The sequence below is a fragment of the Poeciliopsis prolifica genome, unplaced genomic scaffold (genome assembly GCF_027474105.1).
Source record: "Poeciliopsis prolifica strain line A6 unplaced genomic scaffold, Auburn_PproV2 SCAFFOLD091, whole genome shotgun sequence".
Taxonomy (NCBI): Eukaryota; Metazoa; Chordata; class Actinopteri; order Cyprinodontiformes; family Poeciliidae; genus Poeciliopsis; species Poeciliopsis prolifica.
The window spans coordinates 125,610-149,463 of record NW_026562466.1 but is presented as its reverse complement, the minus strand read 5'-3'; the positions used below and the strand labels follow the sequence as shown (position 1 = coordinate 149,463).

Below are 23,854 nucleotides of genomic sequence, written 5' to 3'. Positions count from 1 at the left end.
TTGTTTTATGTCATGCTCATGTCAAGTCTGGTAACAAAGATCATTTTTGTTTGTAGCTACATTAATCAACTGAATGTTTGATTGGTTTGATTTTTGTTGTTTTTGTTGCCAATTTCTCTACTTGACAAAGTTGAACTGGAATTTTGAAGAGCATATTTGTTTAATAATGAAAATAAACTTTTTTTCCCCATTTTTACAATATGAACCACAAATCAGACTCAGCTATGATACATAGAATATATTGTATTTAAATGCATTTTTATTTAATGAGCCAATATTTATGTGCATCTATATGGACTTCATGTTTGTTTTCTGGCCCTTTAGCTCAGTGTTTTTCACAAGATATTTATTAAGTTTTATTGTTAAAGGAGCAATAAAAAAATATTTTAGTAAACAAATATATGGTTTGATTTCAAAGGTTAAGTTTTAATGTAGGTGTTAAAACTTTCCTGTGAAAACTGCTGATAGTTTTTTATGTTTTCTAAACTATAGAAACGTGTTTATAAAAACTAAAATGTTGTACATATGTGTCAGTATGTAGTTGTAAATGGTTGTCTCAGAGCTGAATCCGTCCCTTTCTGTTTGCTGCAGCGAGGCGTACTTGGGTTGATAAACAGGAAGTGTGAGGATGGCAGCTTCACCTTCATCGTCCTCCTCTTCCTCAGCTGCAGCTCAGGTCGGTTACAGTCACAACTCCCAGAATCCTGAATCTTCTAGATCATTCCTGAAACCATTTCCTGCAATAAATGTTGGCTGAAAACTGAGAAAAACCTGAAAAAGTTCAAATCTGACCTAAAGGTTTACAGCTCAACTCACTATTAATTCAAAGGAAAACATGAAAGTAAAAGTAACCTGGAAGGGGGCGGAGCCTAAGGTGTGGCTCAGGTTCAGACTCCATTTCGCAGCAGAGCAGAGTCTGGATCAGGTGAGTTTTTACATTTTCTTGTTTTCCTCTCTCTGGGTTTTCTCTCTTTGGAGGAACCAGAACTCGACCCGGTTCTCCTTCAGAACCAAGCTGCTGGCTTCATGGAGCTGTGGTTCTGGTCGGGTTCTGGTTTCTTGTTAATCAGAACCACCAAACTCTCTTAAAGCTGCAGTTTCCTGTTGCTGAGCTGAACTGGTTCCAGTATCTTTACTGGTTCTGCTGCTCTTCCTCCTGATGTCAGAACCGACCTCAGAGACTCACTGGTTTTAGAGGAAGAATTGAGCTGAATCATTAAAAACTGGTTTCCAGGATGAAATTGTAGATTCTGGCTCAGCTTTGTGAATAAATTCTAGTTTGTCTCCTGCAGAGCAACACGTCCTGCTCCGTATTTCTGTTCAGTTGTTTCATAACGAGCCTCTGATGACATCACAAGAGGCCTCATCTCAGACTCTCCCAGTAAACAGACTGGGACACCAGTGGGTCTCTGATTATGATTCATGTCTGCAATTTCCTCATCAGTTAAGTCCCACCCCTTTAGAGCAGCAGGTAAATACTTGTTCTGTCGCAGGAATCTGGTGGGCAGATCAGCCAGAAATGATTCTCTAGAGTCGCACTACTTCAACATCAGATGCTTGTAAATAAAAGTACAAAGTACAGCATCGTAAAAATACTCCTGAAATGCAATTTTCAAAAAAGTAACTGAAGTAACAGAGTAACTAAGTAGTTACTACCCAAGAAGCTCCAGTTTAATACACTGTAGAGTCAAACTGGGACCAGTAGGTCTTCACCAGTTGTGACCAGCTGAGATATGAGGTGTCAGAAGACGGGGTGAAAACTATTTATAGATAAAGTTACTCCCATTAGATTAAAATCAGTCCTGGTTCTGATCCAGGAGGATTTTGAAATGTTTCTCTTGTCTTCAGAGGCTTTCATCAGTAAATAATTAATTTGACGCCTCTCCATGTTCAGCTGCATCTGAAAACTGTCCAACTTATGTCCAGTGAGGCTGTCACTGGACATAAGTTGGACTTAAATAAATTGAGAAATTAATGTAACTTTTTACAGTGCATCAGTGTTCTTGCTGCAGGAATTCTCACTGTAAAACCTCTGGTGTTTTAACCTTAAAGAAATAGAACAGAAACATTGTAAACTAGTTTCTCTTCTTCTTGAAATCAGCAGAAATTGAATCACATCACTCCGTCCCTCAGCAGTCGGGGGATCAGCAGAAACATGTTTTTCTTATCTGTGGATCAGAACCGGCTTTATGCAGTCCACAGATTTTCTCTCTTCCTCTTCACTGAGTTTCATCTTTTTCCAGGTTTTCCTCTTGTTGCTTCTTACAGCAAGAATAAACTCTTTATCTCTCAAAGCTCTGCTGGAAAACTGCATCCAGATCCAGATTGACTGATCCAGAACCAGTTGCCAATTCAACAAAAGAAATTGTTTAGGCTAAAATCAGAGTCAGGAGGTCAGGCTTTTTAAAGATCGGCGATCGGCCAGAAAACTGCAATCGGTGCACCCCTAAAATAACTTAATAATACCTTTAAATGGAGCAAAAATAATAATTTAAACACATTTTATATCAGTTGTAAGAAACTATTTACATTTCAATTTCTAGCTAAAAATGTTGTATTAATGTGCCTCTTTATATTGAATTTCTATTCTGAGACGGATCAATTGACTAAATATGTTTCAGGCCTCGCTGAGTGAGGGGGGCTTCATCCCCCTATAGAAGCAGCTGTTTACCCATGATTCCTTGCAGTGGGTCCAGCTGATATTTACCCATGATTCCTTGCAGCGGGTCCAGCTGGTATTTACCCATGATTCCTTGCAGCGGGTCCAGCTGGTACCTCAGCTGGATGCTGTAGTCCCTGAAAGCTGCTTTGTGACTCTTTAGCTGAGAGGAAATCCTGCTGAGCTGCACACAGAGGCTGACATGTTGCTGAGATCCCAGCTGGACCCGGTTCTGTCTGGAGGAGAGCTGTGGACCCAACCTGAGCTGCTGCTCCCTCAGAACCTCCTGCACACTGACTCCCTCCGTACAGATTTACAGTAGATCCAAATGTTCACTTCTTCATTCACCTGATTCACTCTGATTCTCTGAACACATGATGGGAACCAGCTTTCTGCTTCCAGTTACTGGAACTGGATCACTGGAACTGACTGGTTCTGGTTTCTCTCTCAAAAGGTCCAGAAGATGGAAGATCTGGATCTAAAAGAACCTCCAGGATCCATCAGTCCATCTATGAGGAGTGACCTGTCCATAGATGAACCTCCAAACTTCAGTACTGAACCTGGACCCTCAGACAGAAAGTAAGAAACCAGTTTCTAACTGATTCATGTGAATCTATAGAGATAAAATATAAATTAACTGGTTGATCTCATTGTTTTAATAAACAGTAACTTAATTTTCTTACTTATTAATTTAAAGTTAGACATGAAGGATGTTGGTCAGTAAATCAGTTTGGATGAATTAATATGGATTAAAATGTTGCATGAAAACAAAAACATGTGAGGAGCAACAATTCAGATTGTCTGTAAACCCACTGAAGCAGTGAAACCAGCATCTTCCAGACTGGGAACACTGGCATCAGTCATCATACCAAATATAATTCAATGAAGTACTTAAAACCAGAAATCATCAATGTTCTGAGGTTCTGTTCTGACCCAGTTTCTGGTCCCTGGTTCTTTGTGGACCTTCATGAACATGTCCAGCTCCAGCCTGTTGCTAGTGAATATTTCAGTGATGAAGAAATGTCTTCATAGGAGGAGCTTTAGTGAGGAGGAGCTTCCATCCTGCTGTGCTTTGGGTCAGAATGTTCTGATGGATCCAGGCTGGACCAGCTGCCCCCAGTATGGGAAACGACCCAGAACAGGATCCAGCCCGACAGCCAATCAGAGCAGCCCTACTCCAGGTGAGACTGAACATGTCCAATCAGAGCTTCTTCGTTCCAGATCCACGTCTTTAGTTGATATTTGGACATTTAAGGTTTAAAAGTCTTTTTGTGGTCAGTTTTTTCAACTGAATCTGACTTTTTCCAGCTGCTGTAACTGGAACTTATGTCTCAGTAACTCGGGTTAATAAACTATTCATTTAATTTGACCCTGTTCAAAAAATGTCCACAAGATAAATGTACAAATTATAATACAAATTTGAAACAAATTTGAAACACAACAGCAGGTTCAGACCTGAGGAGCTGATCAACAGACTCTGAGGAGAATCTCTGGATGGAGCAACAGGAAGAGTTGATCTTCATCAGGTTTGTCTCTCAGATGTAAATTAATCCTGTTTCTGTTTCTGCCTGCAGAGGAAAAACTTTTCAAGGTTCGCTCTGAGTTTGTGAAGACAGTTTCTGAGGAAATCCTGAAACGGCTCCTTGATGAGCTTCTATCAGATGAGGTTTTTACTCTTTCGGAGATAGAAGATATACTGCAGATGAACCGAACCAGAGAAGACAAGGCCCGCGACACCATAGATGCTGTGAGAAAGAAAGGACAGAGAGCCTGCAGGTTGATGATCAAACATCTTCATCACATGGATCCAACTCTGTCCAACCAGCTGGGTTTGTCCTCTGACCCCTTTGGTCCAGGTGAGACAGCCTGAGTTGACAAGATTTCAATTTGTCACCACAAAAAAAAAGTTAAATAAATTAATCTGCTGAATGTATGAATAGACAATGGATTCTCGGTTCAGCTTGTTGAATATTAATGAAAACTAAATTCATTTGAATATGTAATTACTATGCCATATTCAAGTTTAGAAATTCATAGGTTAATATGGATTATAATGAAATTTTTTTTTTGATGAAAAGGTTTTGTACAACTTGTACAGCCAACAGAGATAAAATGAATGGTTCTGTTGATTTACTTCAAAATGAAGAGAAGCAGCTGTGGTGCATCAACACTCAGCGATGGAGAACCTCCAGGTTCTGGTTCTATTGGGCTCAAATAGAAATTGTTTTATAGAAATTCATTGCTGAGCCAAACATAATGATAAAACTCAGATCAGCTGATTATGATGATGTATAAATATAACTACATTCTGACACTTGAAAGCCCTTTTGAATTTAGGTCATACAGTAAGAAGATGTAAACCAGTAGCCACTTGTGAATTTCATTTCTTTTAAATTCAAAGGAAAAATGTGAGAGAGGAAATACTATTTATGGAGTTGTTTTGCGAAAAGATTCATGGGTCCTTTCGCAAACCCTGGGTCAAACTGACCTGGTGCCCTCCTGTTGTGGACAGGCGTAGTGGGGATCATATGATGTTGTCAGTGATTATAGATCAGCTGTTGCTCACCTGGGGATCTTAGTGAGTGGGTGATGGGGGAAGGTTTACTTTTTGCTGACCGCATCAATTTAGCACATTTTGTCTTTATTCACTGTTTTTTCTATGGATCCGTTTTTATGCTGTGTGGACACTGTGAAGTTTTGGATATTGACAAAATAAATCAACTTAAATGCAACTTGGATTGCGTTTTTGATCAGCTGGCGCGTCAACAAAGATTCCCCTATTCAGCCGCTCGGCGACCTGGTTTGACAGTCGCTAATACCTCCTTTCCCTTGCGTACAAAGCGCAAAGTTGGACCAAATGTGACTTGGGAAAAGATGTGGTTTGGACAGATAAGAACACCAATCTGTGATGAATTGGCTCATTCTGCCAATCTGAAATGGAGCAGATGTTGAGGTCAAGAGGTCCCAAATATTCTTAAGGAGGTCCAACACACAATCAGTCTAGGACTTGCCAGGATCCTTACATCAGACAAGGGTTGTAATGCTGTTGGTTGAAACTTTCCAACTCACATCAGGAAAGATGAGATTGTATAAAAAGGGTGATGTTAGGAATATGAGGAGATTTTTGTTTTTTGTACTGATGAAGTTGTAAGACATGTCCGTGTAAGAGTAATAAATCCCCCAACTCGCCATGGCCTGAAGCAGCACAAGAACCTGAGTCTGGAGTGCATTATTTCCTTTACGTGTTTATATATATACATATATATTGCATATATACAGTGGGGCAAAAAAGTATTTAGTCAGCCACCAATTGTGCAAGTTCTCCCACTTAAAAAGATGAGAGAGGCCTGTAATTGTCATCATAGATAAACCTCAACTATAAGAGACAAACGGAGAAAAAAAATTCAGAAAATCACATAGTATGATTTTTAAAGAATTTATTTGCAAAATATGGTGGAAAATAAGTATTTGGTCAGCTACAAAAAAGCTAAGATTTCTGGCTCTCACAGACCTCTAACTTCTTCTGTAAGAGGCTCCTCTGTCTTCCATTCGTTACCTGTATTAATGGCACCAGTTTGAACTCGTTATCAATATAAAAGACACCTATCCACAACCTCAAACAGTCACACTCTAAACTCCACCATGGCCAAAACTAGAGAGCTGTCAAAGGACACCCGAAACAAAATTGTAGACCTGCACCAGGCTGGGAAGACTGAATCTGCAATAGGTAAACAGCTTGGTGTGACTGTGGGATCAATTATTAGAAAATGGAAGACATACAAGACCACTGATAATCTCCCTCGATCTGGGGTTCCACGCAAGATCTCACCCCGTGGGGTCAAAATGATCACAAGAACGGTGAGTAAAAATCCCAGAACAACACGGGGGAACCTGGTGAATGACCTGCAGAGAGCTGGGACCAAAGTAACAAAGGCTACCATCAGTAACACACTACGCCGCCAGGGACTCAAATCCTGCAGTGCCAGACGTGTCCCCCTGCTAGGGCCAGTACATGTCAAGGCCCGTCTCAAGTTTGCTAGAGAGCATTTGGATGATCCAGAAGATGACTGGGAGAATATCATATGGTCAGATGAAACCAAAATAGAACAAAGGAGTGGCTTCGTCAGAAGCATTTCAAGGTCCTGGAGTGGCCTAGCCAGTCTCCAGATCTCAACCCCATAGAAAATCTTTAGAGGGAGTTGAAAGTCTGTGAAAGTCAGCGACAACCCCAGAACATCACTGCTCTAGAAGAGATCTGCATGGAGGAATGGGCCAAAATACCAGCAACAGAGTGTGAAAACATTGTAAGACTTAATGGAAATGTTTGATCTCGGTCATTGCCAACAAAGGGTATATAACAAAGTATTGAGATGAACTTTTGTTATTGACCAAATACTTATTTTCCACCATATTTTGCAAATGAATTCTTTAAAAATCAGACAATGTGATTTTCTGAATTTCTTTTCTCCGTTTGTCTCTCATAGTTGAGGTTTATCTATGATGACAATCACAGGCCTCTCATCTTTTTGCACAATTGGTGGCTGACTAAATACTTTTTTGATCCTTGAGATACTTGGCTATAAGAGCAACCATGAGACCCAATACCCACCATGGAAAAGACGGTTAGAGGCTAAAATCAAGGTAACAAGGAGGGAAGTGAGCCAACTGTCAGAGCTCCACAAGGGTACAATGAAATGACCAGTACCCAGAAAGTTCAGGCAGATGCCCATACCTGAAGCACTTGAAACTGCCAAACAGAGGCTCCAAGCCCTGGCCAGCAGCCTACGAGATACACAAGGGAGAATGAATCCAGAAGGATTAACCGCCTCTTCTCCACTCAACCAGCTAAGGTGTACTCTCAATGGCAGGGTAATAACAACAGAGCAGACCCACCAAGGCTGGAGACTGAACAGTACTGGAAAGGCATATGGGAAAGGGAGACGTCCCACAACAGCAATGCACAGTGGCTGATCTCTCTACGAGAGGACCACAGCAACCTCCCTGAGCAAGCCCCGGTAACCATCACTGTGACAGATGTTCAAGAAAGAGTCTCAGGTATGAAAAACTGGACAGCACCAAGGCCTGACATGATCCATGCCTACTGGCTAAAGAAACTCACTGCTCTCCATGAGCGACTGGCAGCCCAAATGAAGCAGCTGCTACAAAGTGGGACTCACCCTGAATGGTTAACTGAAAGGCGGACAATCCTAATCCAGAAGGATCCATCAAAGGGTCCAGTCCCACCCAACTACCGACCAATAACCTGCCTCTCCACAACCTGGAAGCTCATGTCAGGCATCATAGCGGCCAAGATAAGCAAACACATGGATAAACACATGAGCATGGCACAGAAAGGTATCGGTGTAAATAGCAGAGGAGCCAAACACCAACTCCTTGTAGACCGCACAGTTGCCCGAGACTACAAAACCCGACACACCAACCTGTGCATGGCTTGGATTGATTACAAGAAAGCCTATGACTCAATGCCGCATACTTGGATCATTGAATGCTTAGAGATGTATAGAATCAACAGGACTCTGAGAGCCTTCATTGCAAACTCGATGAGGCTGTGGAAAACCACCCCTGAAGCCAACTGCAAACCACTTACACAAGTGTCCATCAAATGTGGCATATACCAAGGAGATGCTCTGTCCCCGCTACTGTTCTGCATAGGCCTGAACCCCCTCAGCCAAATTATCAACAAGACTGGCTACGGATACCGACTCAAAAATGGGGCCAACATCAGTCATCTTCTCTACATGGATGACATCAAGCTGTACGCCAAGAGTGAACGAGACATCGATTCACTGATCCACACCAACAGGATCTACAGCATGGACATTGGGATGCCATTCGGACTAGAGAAGTGTGGTCGGCTGGTCACAAAGAGGGGGATGGTGATCTGCACAGAAGGGGTCTCACTCCCAGAAGGAACAATAGCAGACATAGGAAAGGAGCCACAGCTAAATACCTCCAACGAATAAGGCAAGTCCTGAGAAGCCAGCTCAATGGCAAGAAGAAAATCCGTGCGATAAACAGCTATGCCCTGCCAGTAATCAGTTATCCTGCTTGAATAATTAGCTCGCCAAAGGAGGAGATAAAAGCCACAAATATTAAGACTCAAAAACTATTAACAATGCATGGAGGGTTCCACCCCAAATCCAGCACCCTGAGACTGTACACGAGCCGCAAGGAAGGAGGCAGAGGACTAGTGAGTGTGAGAACCACTGTCCAGGACGAAACAACTAAGATCCATAAATACATCAGGGACAAAGCCTCAACAGACAATGTGCTCAGTGAATGTCTCAGACAACAGGGAACGGAGGTTGAGGTGCCAGAGATACCATCATGGGAGGACAAGCCCCTACATGGGATGTACCACCAGCAAATAACCGAAGTGGCTGATATGAGTAAATCCTACCAATGGCTGGAAAAAGCTGGACTCATCCTGGCCATCCAGGAACAGGCCCTAAACATGAGCAATAGAGGCCCAGATCTACTACACCAGACAAGACCCAAGGTGTAGGTTGTGCAAGGAGGCCCCTGAGACAGTCCAGCACATCACAGCAGGGTGCAAGATACTGGCAGGGAAAGCGTACATGGAATGACATAACCAAGTGGCAGGCATAGTGTACAGAAACATCTGTGCAGAATATGGACTGGAAACCCAGAGATCAAAGTGGGAAACACCCCCAAAGGTGGTGGAGAATGCCAGAGCTAAGCTCCTGTGGGGACTTCCAGATCCAGACAGACAAAAATAAGATAAGAACCACCCGCGGTGGGTGAGAAGGAAATTTTTTTATTTTTATATATACACTGCTCAAAAAAATAAGGGAACACTCAAATAACACATCCTAGATCTGAATGAAATATTCTCATTGAATACTTTGTCCTGTACAAAGTTGAATGTGCTGACAACTAAATTATTGTTGATTGTCAATCAGTGTTGCTTCCTAAGTGGACAGTTTGATTTCACAGAAGTTTGATGTACTTGGAGTTATATTGTGTTGTTTGAGTGTTCCCTTTATTTTTTTTATGAATATATTCAGATCAACATTGATGTAAATATTCCAAGAAGGCATGAGCATATATACAACCATAGAAAGGTGGTTAGTGGTTGCAGCATGATCACTACAGGATAGATGATTAATGTGTTCAAAGCCAAAACATTTACATAGAATATCAGAGGAGGCGTATGTGTTACTGAGAATCTCTTGAGCTTTAGGTGCAATAGAATTTTTTTTAAATTTTCATCTTAAGGCTTTTATCACATCTGTTAGTCTGGTAGACTGTTTGATTAGGACCAAAATTTTGTAAAATCTTCAGCTGCTGAAGTTCTCGTTCACACTGCATTGAGTCAAATGATCCAAACTAGTTGAAAAACCTGTTCCTTTCCTTGCCTGTCAGGAGTGCTGCACCAAGAACCTCTAAAATAAATGATACAAAATCTTCAGACAAAACATGAGCACAGCTTCCTTGTCACAAAATTTAAACTAAAGTAGTGTCAAATTGTACATCAGACTTTGTTTTTACATCTGAAATAAATGTTCTCAGATAAAGTCTATTATTGTAACTAATCTTGGATCCCTTCATGGTTCAAAGTATTGAATATGGGCTATAATGAGATTTCATTTTCAACTACAGCTGCATTTCTATCACCTCCAACCATTAACAATGAAATGCACAAGTGTACCTAATAAATTGGCCAGATTGGTTTTGTTGTTTCCAACTTTCAGACAGAGTTCAAACAGACTGTCATTTCAAATTAAACACTTTGAAAAATCTCAAAGGTCAGAGGTCGCTCTGTGGAAACTATGTCTGATTAACTAAAACCTTCAAGAGTTTTAATGATCACAACTAATTCAAATCAGCTCTGTTCAGTAAGAACCAGGTTTATGGTTTTTCTTACCATGCAGATTTTTTATCAAATTTGAGGTTATTTATTGATTTACTTTTTTCCCATTCATTAAAGCTGATGCATAAATCATCTCTGAGAATATAAAAAATATTGTTTTCCTTATGTTCAGCTGAAGTATCTCATCTCCTGTCTTTGTCGCTTCTTTCAGATTTTGATATTCGATGTCAACGTGACCTTAAAGAGTCTCTGAAGATGATGTTCCAAAGTCTCTCTGAAGGCGTCGCTGAACTTGGAAATAAAACCGATCTGAACCAGATCTACACTGAGCTCTACATCACAGAGGGGTCAACTAGAGAGGTCAACCAGGAACATGAGGTCAGACGCATTGAAAGAGCATCCAGGAAACAAGAAACAGTCAGAAGAGAAGACATCTTTAAAGTCCCACCTGGAAGAGATCAACCAATCAGAACAGTGATGACCATGGGCGTGGCTGGCATTGGGAAAACACTGTTAACACAGAAGTTCACTCTGGACTGGGCTGAAGGCAAAACCAACCAGAACATTGATTTCATATTTCCATTCACCTTCAGAGAACTGAATTTACTGAGAGAAGAAAAGTTCAGCTTATTAGAACTGATTCATAAATTATTTTCTAAAACCAAAAGAATCAGCAGCTTTGAATCGTTCCAGGTTCTGTTCATCTTTGATGGTCTGGATGAAAGTCGATTTAGTCTGGATTTCAACAACAATCCGATCCTGACTGATGTTACAGAGTCCAGCTCAGTGGATGTTCTGCTGACAAACCTCATCAGGAGGAAACTGCTTCCCTCTGCTCTCCTCTGGATAACCACACGACCTGCAGCAGCCAATCAGATCCCTGCTCAGTGTGTTGACATGGTAACAGAGGTCAGAGGGTTCACTGACCCCCAGAAGGAGGAATACTTCAGGAAGAGATTCAGAGATGATGAAGAGAAGGCCAGCAGGATCATCTCCCACATCCAGAAATCCAAAAGTCTCCACATCATGTGTCACATCCCCGTCTTCTGCTGGATCACTGCTAAAGTTCTGGAGGATGTGATGAAGACCAGAGAGAGAGAGAAACTACCCAGACTCTGACTGAGATGTACATAGAGTTCCTGCTGGTTCAACTGAAAATGAAAAGGGAAAAGTATGAAGGAGGACCAGAGAATGATCTATCTGGAGTCCAGAGAACAGGAAGCTGATTGAGTCTCTAGGAAAACTGGCTTTTGATCAGCTGCTGAAGGAAAACCTGATCTTCTATGACAAAGAGCTCAAACAGTGCAGCATCAACATCCAAAATGCTGCTTTGTTCTCAGGAGTTTTCACTGAAACGTTTAAAAGAGAGAGAGGGACATGCAACATCTCTGTCTACTGCTTTGTTCATCTGAGCATCCAGGAGTTTCTGGCTGCAGTCTACATGCTCCACTGCTTCACCAGCAGGAAGTCAGAGGAGATCAAGACGTTCCTGGGAGACGATACAGAGAAACATCTCTAGATGAGTTCATGAAGAAAGTCATGGAGAAATCCCTCAGCAGTGAAAATGGCCACCTGGACCTGTTTGTCCGCTTCCTTCATGGTCTCACTGTGGAGTCCAACCAGAGAGTCTTAGAAGATCTGCTGGGTCAGACAGAGACCAGTCCAAAAACCATCCAGAGAATCATCACCAACCTGAAGAAGATGAACATCACCAACCTGAAGAAGAAGAACATCACCAACCTGAAGAAGATGAACACTGATAAAATCTCTCCTGACAGAAGCATCAACATCTTCTACTGTCTGCTGGAGATGAACGACGTCTCATTTTATCAGGAGATCCAACGGCTGCTGGATTCAGGGAAGAAGCTCTCAGAGACTAACTGTTCAGCTCTGGCCTTCATACTGCAGATGTCAGAGGTTCTGGATGAGTTGGACCTGAAGAAGTACAAAACCTCAGATAAAGGACGACAGAGACTGGTTCCAGCTGTGAGGAACTGCAGAAAGGCTCGGTGAGTCCAGATGTTTTCATTGTGTGATGCTGATTCAGCTCTATTGTCCTCCTGTTTCTTCTTCTGTCTTCAAGTTGATTCTGGATGTTTTTGGTCTTTATCTACTTCCTTCATCCTCTGGATTATTTCAGCCAATCAAACATCTAAACATTCAGCTCATCCAGGACAGATGCTTCTGGTTTTAGACATGTTGATCATTTTAAAAATATTTAACTTTTATCAGTTTTCAGGTTGAAATGAATAAAAAACCCTGAACTCTAGAAAATATTTTCTCTAAGATCCAATCAGCCAGAGAAACTTTTAAACTTTAAACTCTTCACTCATTGAGCCGCTGCTCCATCATTCATATTTTAGGATCTTTGAATGTTTTTATTAAATTATTGTTCATGTTTAATTAACATTTTAACCATTCAAATAAATCATTGCATTAATTATAAACTATGTGAACAGTGTTGATCTTCATCATCCTCTTCCTCCTCCCTCTAGTTTCCTCTGAGTTTGTAAATGAGACCAAAATGTGGTTTTTGTCATCTGGTTCCAGAAAAAGTTCTAGTTTCTGTCAGATCCTCCCCAAAGCTCTGAGAATCTGCTTCCAGAGCTGGAACCATTTTCCTCATCAACTCTTCATCTGCAGCCTTTGTTGAAGCTGTTAGCTGTCCTCCATGAAGACCTGCAGAGACATGAGCTTCAACTCTGGAGACATCCAGCCTCTTCTAGTGACTGGAGAACTTTCACTGCTTCTCCATGAAATGCTGCTGGACCCAAACGCTCCGTCTCCTCCAGGGGTTTTGCTCTTCAGCTCTTTAGGAGTTTAGCAACAATTTCTCCTGACATCCAAACCTTTGTTCCTCTGAGACAATGGACAGACCACTGCAGAGACATGTGTCCCTCTTCCAACCAGTTTGTCCCAGTTCCTCTCAGATCCACAGTCTGAGAGGACGGTTCTGACCCGAAGGAGCAGCAGGACCGGTTCTGCTGCTGCTCTGCAGGACGACCAGAACAACGTGAAGCTTTTAGCTGCAGCAGGTTGACGACTGTCCACTTTCTACTTTGTTAAAGCATCAAATCCAGCAGATGGACGGAGACAGAACTGGAGCATCATGTGTTTGTTTCTGCTCCCAGTTTCCTCTGTGGCAGCATTTAATAACCTGCTGCTGGGAAACATGTTTCTATACAATATATTACTATTATTCATGATGATGCAGCAGATAGTGGCTCAACAAACCCAGAGATGCCAGAGGTCCACAGCACTGGACTTCCTGTTCTGCTCACTTCATTTATAACTCACTTCCTGCTTGGTGGAAGTTCTAAACGGTCTAGTCCAAGTCAGAGCTGTGAGCAGTTCCTCCTCCTCTCCATCATCTCCAGTCGTTTCCTTCATTCAGCTCAGTCAGCCTCTTCATCAGCTGCTGCAGAAACTGAACTTTCCTTCACTGATGATAGAAGATCTTCAACATCTGACTGCAGCTGAAGGTCTGAGGACATGAAGCCTGGACCAGAACCAGAACCAGAACCTGGACCAGACCAGAACCTGAACCAGAACCAGAACCAAAACCAGAACCTGGACCAGAACCAGAACCAAACCTGGACTTTAACCAGGAACTGCACAGATTCTCTGTGGGGTCAAACTCAGTAGATTGAAGATCAGATGTTGATCAGATGATGACATCACTGTTATCATATTTTAGTCTGTTTATGATCCAGATTGATTTCATTAGAACTGAATTTATTTCTTCTCTAATCACAGACTTGGTGACTGTTTGATCCAAAACGCTGAATGTGAAGTTTTGGCCTCGGCTCTGAAGTCCAACCCAGATCTGACTGAACTGGAAATAAATCGGATCTACATACTAAAGCTGGAGAATCTGATATGAAGCATCTGGTTGAGATCCTGGAGAATTCAGTCAGTAGAGTGAAGAAACTGAGGTTTGTTTTTTCTATTTATACAATAAAATCATTTTTTGATACTTTAATCAATAGTTCACTTAATAATTTTATTCTAATATATTTTCTTTCAAAACAACCTGCTTAAATGTCAGAATAAAATCTCTAAAATATTTGACCTTATTAATATTTTCTTATTTCAGACTTTGACATTATTGAACTTTGTTTTTCAGTTTTTCTCTTTAAAATGTTTTTGATGAACAAAATGAGTAAAATAATTGAAATGCTGTGAATGAATGATGGAGATGTTTCAGTTTGGTAAAGATTCAGATGGTTTTATTTCTGATTCTTTACATCAGAATGAAATGTTGATCCTCCAGAGCCACAAACACTGACGAGTTCAAATCCTCATTAATGAACGTCTAAGAAACCACTGATTGTAGAAAAGCAAATCTAGATGCAATGAATGAAAGTGAGGTTTGCAGCAGCAGCAGGTTCCTCAGCTTTGTCCTGAGGCTGTGGTTCTGTTGGGCCGGGTCAGAGAGGAACCGTCTCCTGAGAAATAATGGCCTCCATTGGCTTTCAGCAGCTTTAATAGGAACCCAAAGGCCATTAATGAAGAACCTGACTGGTTCTGATCCAGTTACCAAGTCGGGTCTGATGATCAGGAACCAGCAGAAATAGCTCAACTCATCCAGGCTGATAGAAAACTTTGAGTTTCTTTGTTGATCAAATGTTCTGGTTCTGCTGGTTTGGACTCTTTAAACCAGTTTGACTGGATCAGATGTTAGAATCACTTCATCATGTTTCTTTTACATTCAGAGAAATTAATTTATACATTTTATTTTTATTTCTTCATATTTCAGTTTTAACTGCATCCTGTTGGTTCACATCTTTTATTCTTTATTCAGATTGGATGACTGCAGTTTATCAGAGACCAGCTGGACGTCTCTGTTCTCAGCTCTGAAGTCCAACCCGACCCATCTGACAGAACTGGACCTGATCAGAACCAACCTGGAAGGTTCTGGACTGAAGGATCTCTGTGGTTTTCTACAGACTGAAGGCTGCAGACTGGAGATATTGAGGTATTTTAATAATAATTATTGATATTTCTGTGAATAATTCTATATAATTGATCATAAATCAAAGTTCATTTCTTCTGATCTAATCAATATTTTCTGAGTTTGTTCCTGGATCCAGAGTTTAATTTAGTTTCTCTGTGTAACTGAGTTGGACCTGCTGATCTGAGGTCAGAACAGGACAGCATTTGGACCCCAGTGTGTAGAAATCCCCCTCAGGTCAAGCAGGTCAAAGGTCAACATCAAATGCCCCTTTATTGAAGATCCATAAATCCCACATTAGCTTTAAATCTTCTGCTATTAGTTGATGATGATCCAGTCCAGGTTTACAGAGTCCAGGTGTTGCAGTGCTTTAACTAGACCAGATTAAAGATGCTGATATCCTGATCAATCTTCCCATTTCTACAGCGTCTCTGATGAATGATTCAGAACCAGAACCAAATGACCCACAATGACCTCACAGAGAAAAGGATCAATATTTTCTAGTTGATGGTTCAGAAACTGAATCAGCACAAAATGATCAAGTTTCAGAATGTGATGATATTATAAAAGGATTGAAATCAACCCGTTTCCATCTGTCATACTGAGCAATGAGCTGCAGTTAAATACAAGCAGCAAGAAAAACATCATTAATAGATTAATGAAGAAAAACTGGAGCCATAAAATATCAGCAGATCAATGATGGACAGAGCAGTCGGAGAATCCAGAGCCTGGAAGGAAACATGGAGAGAAAAACATCCACTGAGTTTAAGATCCTCAGAAACTTTGAGACAAACTTTGAGTTTCTTTGTTGATCAAATGTTCTGGTTCTGCTGGTTTGGACTCTTTAAACCAGTTTGACTGGATCAGATGTTAGAATCAGTTCATCATGTTTCTTTTACATTCAGGGAAATTAATTTATAAATTTTTATTCTTTATTTGTTCATATTTCAGTTTTAACTGCATCCTGTTGGTTCACATCTTTTATTCTTTATTCAGATTGAATGTCTGCAGTTTATCAGAGACCAGCTGGACGTCTCTGTTCTCAGCTCTGAAGTCCAACCCGACCCATCTGACAAAACTGGACCTGAGCGGAACCAACCTGGAAGATTCTGGACTGAAGGATCTTTGTGGTTTTCTACAGACTGAAGGCTGCAGACTGGAGACATTGAGGTATTTTAATGATATAATTATTGATATTTCTGTGAATAATTCTATATAATTGATAAATCAAAGTTCATTTCTTCTGATCTAATCAATATTTTCTGAGTTGTTCCTGGATCCAGAGTTTAATTTAGTTTCTCTGTGTAACTGAGTTGGACCTGCTGATCTGAGGTCAGAACAGGACAGCATTCGGACCCCAGTGTGTAGAAATCCCCCTCAGGTCAAGCAGGTCAAAGGTCAACATGAAATGTCCCTTTATTGAAGATCCATAAATCCCACATTAGTCTTAAATCTCCTGCTATTAGTTGATGATCCAGTCCAGGTTTACATAGTCCAGGTGTTGCAGTGCTTTGACTAGACCAGATTAAAGAAGCTGATATCCTGATCAATATTCTCATTTCTGCAGCGTCTCTGATGAAGGATTCAGAACCAGAACCAAATGACCCACAATGACCTCACAGAGAAAGATCAATATTTCAGAAACTGAATCAGCACAAAATGATCAACTTTCAGAATGTGATGATATTATAAAAGGATTGAAATCAACCCGTTTCCATCTGTCATACTGAGCAATGAGCTGCAGTTCAAATACAAGCAGCAAGAAAAACATCATTAATAGATTAATGAAGAAAAACTGAAGCCATAAAATATCAGCAGATCAATGATGACAGAGCAGTCGGAGAATCCAGAGCCTGGAAGGAAACATGGAGAGAAAACATCCACTGAGTTTAAGATCCTCAGAAACTTTGAGACAAACTTTGAGTTTCTTTGTTGATCAAATGTTCTGGTTCTGCTGGTTTGGACTCTTTAAACCAGTTTGACTGGTTCAGATGTTAGAATCAGTTCATCATGTTTCTTTTACATTCAGGGAAATTAATTTATACATTTTATTATTTATTGTTCATATTTCAGTTTTAACTGCATCCTGCTGGTTCACATCTTTTATTCTTTATTCAGATTGAATTACTGCAGTTTATCAGAGACCAGCTGGACGTCTCTGTTCTCAGCTCTGAAGTCCAACCCGACCCATCTGACAGAAACTGGACCTGAGCGAAACCAACCTGGGAGATTCTGGACTGAAGGATCTCTGTGGTTTTCTACAGACTGAAGGCTGCAGACTGGAGAGATTGAGGTGTTTTAATGATATAATTATTGATATTCTGTGAATAATTCTATATAATTGATCATAAATCAAAGTTCATTTCTTCTGATCTAATCAATATTTTCTGAGTTTGTTCCTGGATCCAGAGTTTAATTTAGTTTCTCTGTGTAACTGAGTTGGACCTGCTGATCTGAGGTCAGAACAGGACAGCATTCGGACCCCAGTGTGTAGAAATCCCCCTCAGGCCCAGCAGGTCAAAGGTCACCATGAAATGTCCCTTTATTGAAGATCCATAAATCCCACATTAGTTTTAAATCTTCTGCTATAGGTTGATGATGATCCAGTCCAGGTTCACAGAGTCCAGGTGTTGCAGTGTTTTAACTAGACCAGATTAAAGATGCTGATATCGTGATCAATATTCCCATTTCTGCAGCGTCTCTGATGAACGATTCAGAACCAGAACCAAATGACCCACAATGACCTCACAGAGAAAAGGATCAATATTTTCTAGTTGATGGTTCAGAAACTGAATCAGCACAAAATGATCAACTTCAGAATGTGATGATATTATAAAAGGATTGAAATCAACCCGTTTCCATCTGTCATACTGAGCAATGAGCTGCAGTTAAAATACAAGCAGCAAGAAAAACATCATTAATAGATTAATGAAGAAAAACTGGAGCCATAAAATATCAGCAGATCAATGATGGACAGAGCAGTCGGAGAATCCAGAGCCTGGAAGGAAACATGGAGAGAAAAACATCCACTGAGTTTAAGATCCTCAGAAACTTTGAGACAAACTTTGAGTTTCTTTGTTGATCAAATGTTCTGGTTCTGCTGGTTTGGACTCTTTAAACCAGTTTGACTGGATCAGATGTTAGAATCAGTTCATCATGTTTCTTTTACATTCAGGAAATTAATTTTATACATTTTTATTATTTATTTGTTCATATTTCAGGTTTAACTGCATCCTGTTGGTTCACATCTTTTATTCTTTATTCAGATTGGATCAATGCAGTTTATCAGAGACCAGCTGGACGTCTCTGTTCTCAGCTCTGAAGTCCAACCCGACCCATCTGACAGAACTGGGCCTGTACAGAACCAACCTGGAAGATTCTGGACTGAAGGATCTCTGTGGTTTTCTACAGACTGAAGGCTGCAGACTGGAGACATTGAGGTATTTTAATGATATAATTATTGATATTTCTGTGAATAATTCTATATAATTGATCATAAATCAAAGTTCATTTCTTCTGATCTAATCAATATTTTCTGAGTTTGTTCCTGGATCCAGAGTTTAATTTAGTTTCTCTGTGTAACTGAGTTGGACCTGCTGATCTGAGTCAGAACAGGACAGCATTCGGACCCCAGTGTGTAGAAATCCCCCTCAGGTCAAGCAGGTCAAAGGTCAACATGAAATCTCCCTTTATTGAAGATCCATAAATCCCACATTATTTTAAATCTTCTGCTATTAGTTGATGATGATCCAGTCCAGGTTTACAGAGTCCAGGTGTTGCAGTGCTTTAACTAGACCAGATTAAAGATGCTGATATCGTGATCAATATTCCCATTTCTGCAGCGTCTCTGATGAACGATTCAGAACCAGAACTAAATGACCCACAATGACCTCACAGAGAAAAAGATCAATATTTTCTAGTTGATGGTTCAGAAACTGAATCAGCACAAAATGATCAACTTTCAGAATGTGATGATATTATAAAAGGATTGAAATCAACCCGTTTCCATCTGTCATACTGAGCAATGAGCTGCAGTTCAAATACAAGCAGCAAGAAAAACATCATTAATAGATTAATGAAGAAAAACTGGAGCCATAAAATATCAGCAGATCAATGATGGACAGAGCAGTCGGAGAATCCAGAGCCTGGAAGGAAACATGGAGAGAAAAACATCCACTGAGTTTAAGATCCTCAGAAACTTTGAGACAAACTTTGAGTTTCTTTGTTGATCAAATGTTCTGGTTCTGCTGGTTTGGACTCTTTAAACCAGTTTGACTGGATCAGATGTTAGAATCAGTTCATCATGTTTCTTTTACATTCAGGGAAATTAATTTATACATTTTTATTCTTTATTTGTTCATATTTCAGTTTTAACTGCATCCTGTTGGTTCACATCTTTTATTCTTTATTCAGATTGATTTTCTGCAGTTTCTCAGAGACCAGCTGGACGTCTCTGTTCTCAGCTCTGAAGTCCAACCCGACCCATCTGACAGAACTGGACCTGAGCTACAACAACCTGGAAGGTTCTGGACTGAAGGATCTCTGTGGTTTTCTACAGACTGAAGGCTGCAGACTGGAGACATTGAGGTATTTAAATTATATAATTATTGATATTCTGTGAATAATTCTATATAATTGATCATAAATCAAAGTTCATTTCTTCTGATCTAATCAATATTTTCTGAGTTTGTTCCTGGATCCAGAGTTTAATTTAGTTTCTCTGTGTAACTGAGTTGGACCTGCTGATCTGAGGTCAGAACAGGACAGCATTCGGACCCCAGTGTGTAGAAATCCCTCAGGTCAAGCAGGTCAAAGGTCATCCAGTCTAGAAAAGTGAATTCCTGGAATCTGACAGGAACAAATCAATAATCAATGATTGATGCTTCAACACTTTGATTAAAACATGGAATGATTTTATTGACTAAAATCCTCCAACACATCATGACCCAGTACCAGGTTCTGGTTCTGGTTCTGGTTCTGAAGTCAGCAGGTCTTTATTGGAGCAGCAGCTTGTTGGCATTAATATTCATGAGAATCTTTAACTGGTTCTGTTGGACTGGTTAACCTGCATCCTGTTGGTTCACATCTTTTATTCTTTATTCAGGTTGAGGAGATGCAGTTTGTCAAAGATCAGCTGTGATGATTTGGCCTCAACTCTGAAGTCCAACCCGACCCGTCTGACACAACTGGACCTGTATGGAAACAACCTAAAGGGATCAGATGTTCAGCAGCTGAAGCGTTTTGTAAAAACTGTAAAGTAAGTAAATGTTTGCAGTGAGTCCAGCTGCTGTCAGCATATTGAACTAAACCCAGTCAGCATCAAAGCAAAGATCCAGTGTTCCCAGTAAAGCTGCAGCTTCTCAGTGGGAGGAGAATGGTTCGGCTTCCTGATTGGACACAGCAATCAGCCAATCAGAGGAGCAGCAGCTTGCTGTGTTGTTTGCTGTGTCCATGTCTCCAGGACGTCCAGCTGGACTCCAGCGTCCAGCCGTCCAACATGTCTAGAGACAGTGGTCCTCATTCATCAAACAGCAGCAGATCTGATCTCAGACCTGCTTGTTCTCTCAGTTCAACAGGAAACGACTGATCAGGTTCATCTTGGTCACAGCTCTGAGATCAGTCTGACTGGAAACCATCTACTGGATGTGCTGCGTCACTGACTGCTGCTGGAGAGGCTGGAAACACTCACTGATCTGCTCTCCTTCCTTCTTCTCTCTGCAGGTTCTGGTTTCTGTAAAGTAGAGAACGTCTCTGTGTCCTGCTGATCCTCAGAGGTTGAAGCTGCAGCAGTTTGAGTCTAAAGAGACTCTGATTGGACCGTGATGATGACCTCTGACCTCAAAGATTTTCCTCCTGTTTATTTTCTCATGTCTGTCATTTAGTGTCTGATATTGTTTGTCTCTTTGGATCAATAAAGATCCAATTCAAACTGGGCTCCATTTAGAGGCTTCATGGAGTTTTGATCTGAACTGGATTCAACTGGAAAGTTGATCTTTTTTCTCTGTGGTTCATTTTCATCCTGGAACCAGAAATGGTCTGAGAATGGAAACATGGGAATCATTTCCAGTTCAGCTTTAAAGTCATGAAAGACACTTCAAACCTCTTTTCTCTGCTGCTTCTTCCTTCTGTTGACATGAAAATGTTCCTCAAAGCTCCACAGATAAAAGATGTTTTACTGGAAACGGCAGAGAAACTTCAGCTTCCAGCACAGAAACCAGTTTAACCAGTTTAGAACTGGATGTCCCACAGAAACTCTGATCTTGGAGCAGTTTTCAGGAACATCCATCTTTTAATCTGAATAAATATACATAAATATTTTATAGTCATTCTAAAAGTATTTAAATAATTAAGTTTTGCATCATAGTCATTGATTCTCAGTGCTTTAATATTTCTCGTTTTGTTTTTGGTGGTGAACTTTTTCAGTTTTCCAGTTAATCTAGAGAACATCAGTGGGAATGGAGACTCAATATGTCACATCAGGCTCTTTACTGTGGTTGTGCTGATTTATTCTGAATTCATGGGATAACGTGGTGACTGGTTCATATTATTCTGTTCATATTTATTTTAATGTAACATGGGTTCCTCTGTGTTTAATGATGAGCTAAGAAAGTTTTTCATAATATTTTTGGTGGGGGGTTTTATGCATTTTATTTTGTACAAATATAGTAACTACATCTTTATTTTATCCTCCATGCTGTTCAGTTTGTTGTATTCAGATTAACAATAAATCCAAATATACTTTAAGTTTGTATCTTTTGTTCAACAGTTTGTTTTAATAAAATCAGAAACATCCATTTCAGTTGATTTGAGAATTTTTAAGCTTATAATTTAAAGCAGCAGCTTATTTTTGCATCATTTAGACTGAAGATGTTTAAATAAAATACATGAGATCATTTCATTAATAAATATTATTTTTCCTCCAAGTTTCTTAGTAATGCTGATTCTTAGTGATGCTAAACTAACTATCACAGTAGTTATTATTTACTTCCCGGTATTTTATTTTGAAAGGTCTAATAGGAAACGTATTTGTAAATTTTCCAACTTTATTGATGTTGTAATTGCCACGTTTAGCCACCAGAGGGACTGAAGTCACTGCTGAGGTCGCAATGGTAACCAATAAAGAAAGACTCGCTGCTGGGAATGATGCGAGTCTTTAGCGCGGAAGCTAACTGGTTTCCAGCTTCAAACCAGCGGGATAACTGATTCCCAGTTAGATAAATGAAGGCAGATTCTTCCCCTGAGTTCATTTAAATGTTTTCTCTGTCAGTGTGAACTAGAAGCAGCTCCACAGAGTTGAAAACATCCCGCAGAGACTTGAGCGGAGCTAACGATGTTAGCGATGCTAACAGACTAGCAGCATCTTGTTTTTTACATAGAAGCTGCGGATCTAATCTCTGATGCTGAACAGCAGCGACTGACCTTCAGTTCACTAATAATTGATCAAAGTTTTATTATCATAGAAGTTTATCATTGAGCTCGTCTAAATGATTTTAGTGTAGTTACATTGTGTCACCACAGGAGGGCAGTACACAGAGTGACTAACTGGCAAAAACAAACCTAAAAATGTAAAATAATCTTCTGTTTACTATAATGCTCAAATATTTTGAAAAGCTTCTTTGAGTTTTTAATTTTAATATTATTTATTATTTTTCATTAGATGGTTTTTCTGCTCTAATCTTAGCTGGTTGACTTTCATGACTAATAAAAGTGTGTTTATAGTTTTTTCAGACTTTGATTCTCAAAATTACCCACAATTAATATTTTTGTAAGGATTTTAACTGAATAAAAAAATTGTAACAACATTTCGATAGTTTTATCATTATTTCTATTTAGCTGTTGTTTACCTTGCATTTTGAATTACTTTAATTTGTTTTAATGTTCACTTTTATCAATTCAGCATATGTTTATGCCATTAAATAAGAGTCACTGAAAAAAACTATCGAGTTTTAACACAGCAGCTATCATTTATGATTTAAAACTCTTTAAATGGCTCTAATATTACTTTTGATTAATTTATTATTTATCTTCTGGTTGAGAAGATTGTTAGTTTTATTTTATAAATTGGATATTAAATGTAAATAATGCAACCTTATCAGGGCTGTAGTTTCCACTATGGCCACCAGAGGGCGGAAATACCCCTATGAATATAGAGGTGAGTTTGTTGAGCTGCAGCTTTGACGTTTAAGTTGATCAGGTTTATATCTTTCTCATGATACATATTATTATTAACATTAATAATTGAATGTAAAAAAAATTACTTTTCTGCCTACTTTAACATGCAATCAGTGTTTTATCGGTCAGTGTGGACAAGGAGCTGCACAGAGTTGAAAACAGCCCGCAGAGACTATTAGCGGCTCTCGCGATGCTAACGATGCTAACAGACTCT

General features: G+C 39.9%; 1 pseudogene; it reads left to right on the top strand.

Annotated features, from left to right (window-relative positions):
• Positions 1–576: 576 nt before the first annotated feature.
• On the top strand, positions 577–22,267 carry LOC129353464 (NACHT, LRR and PYD domains-containing protein 3-like; annotated as a pseudogene).
• The last annotated feature ends 1,587 nt before the right edge of the window (positions 22,268–23,854 follow it).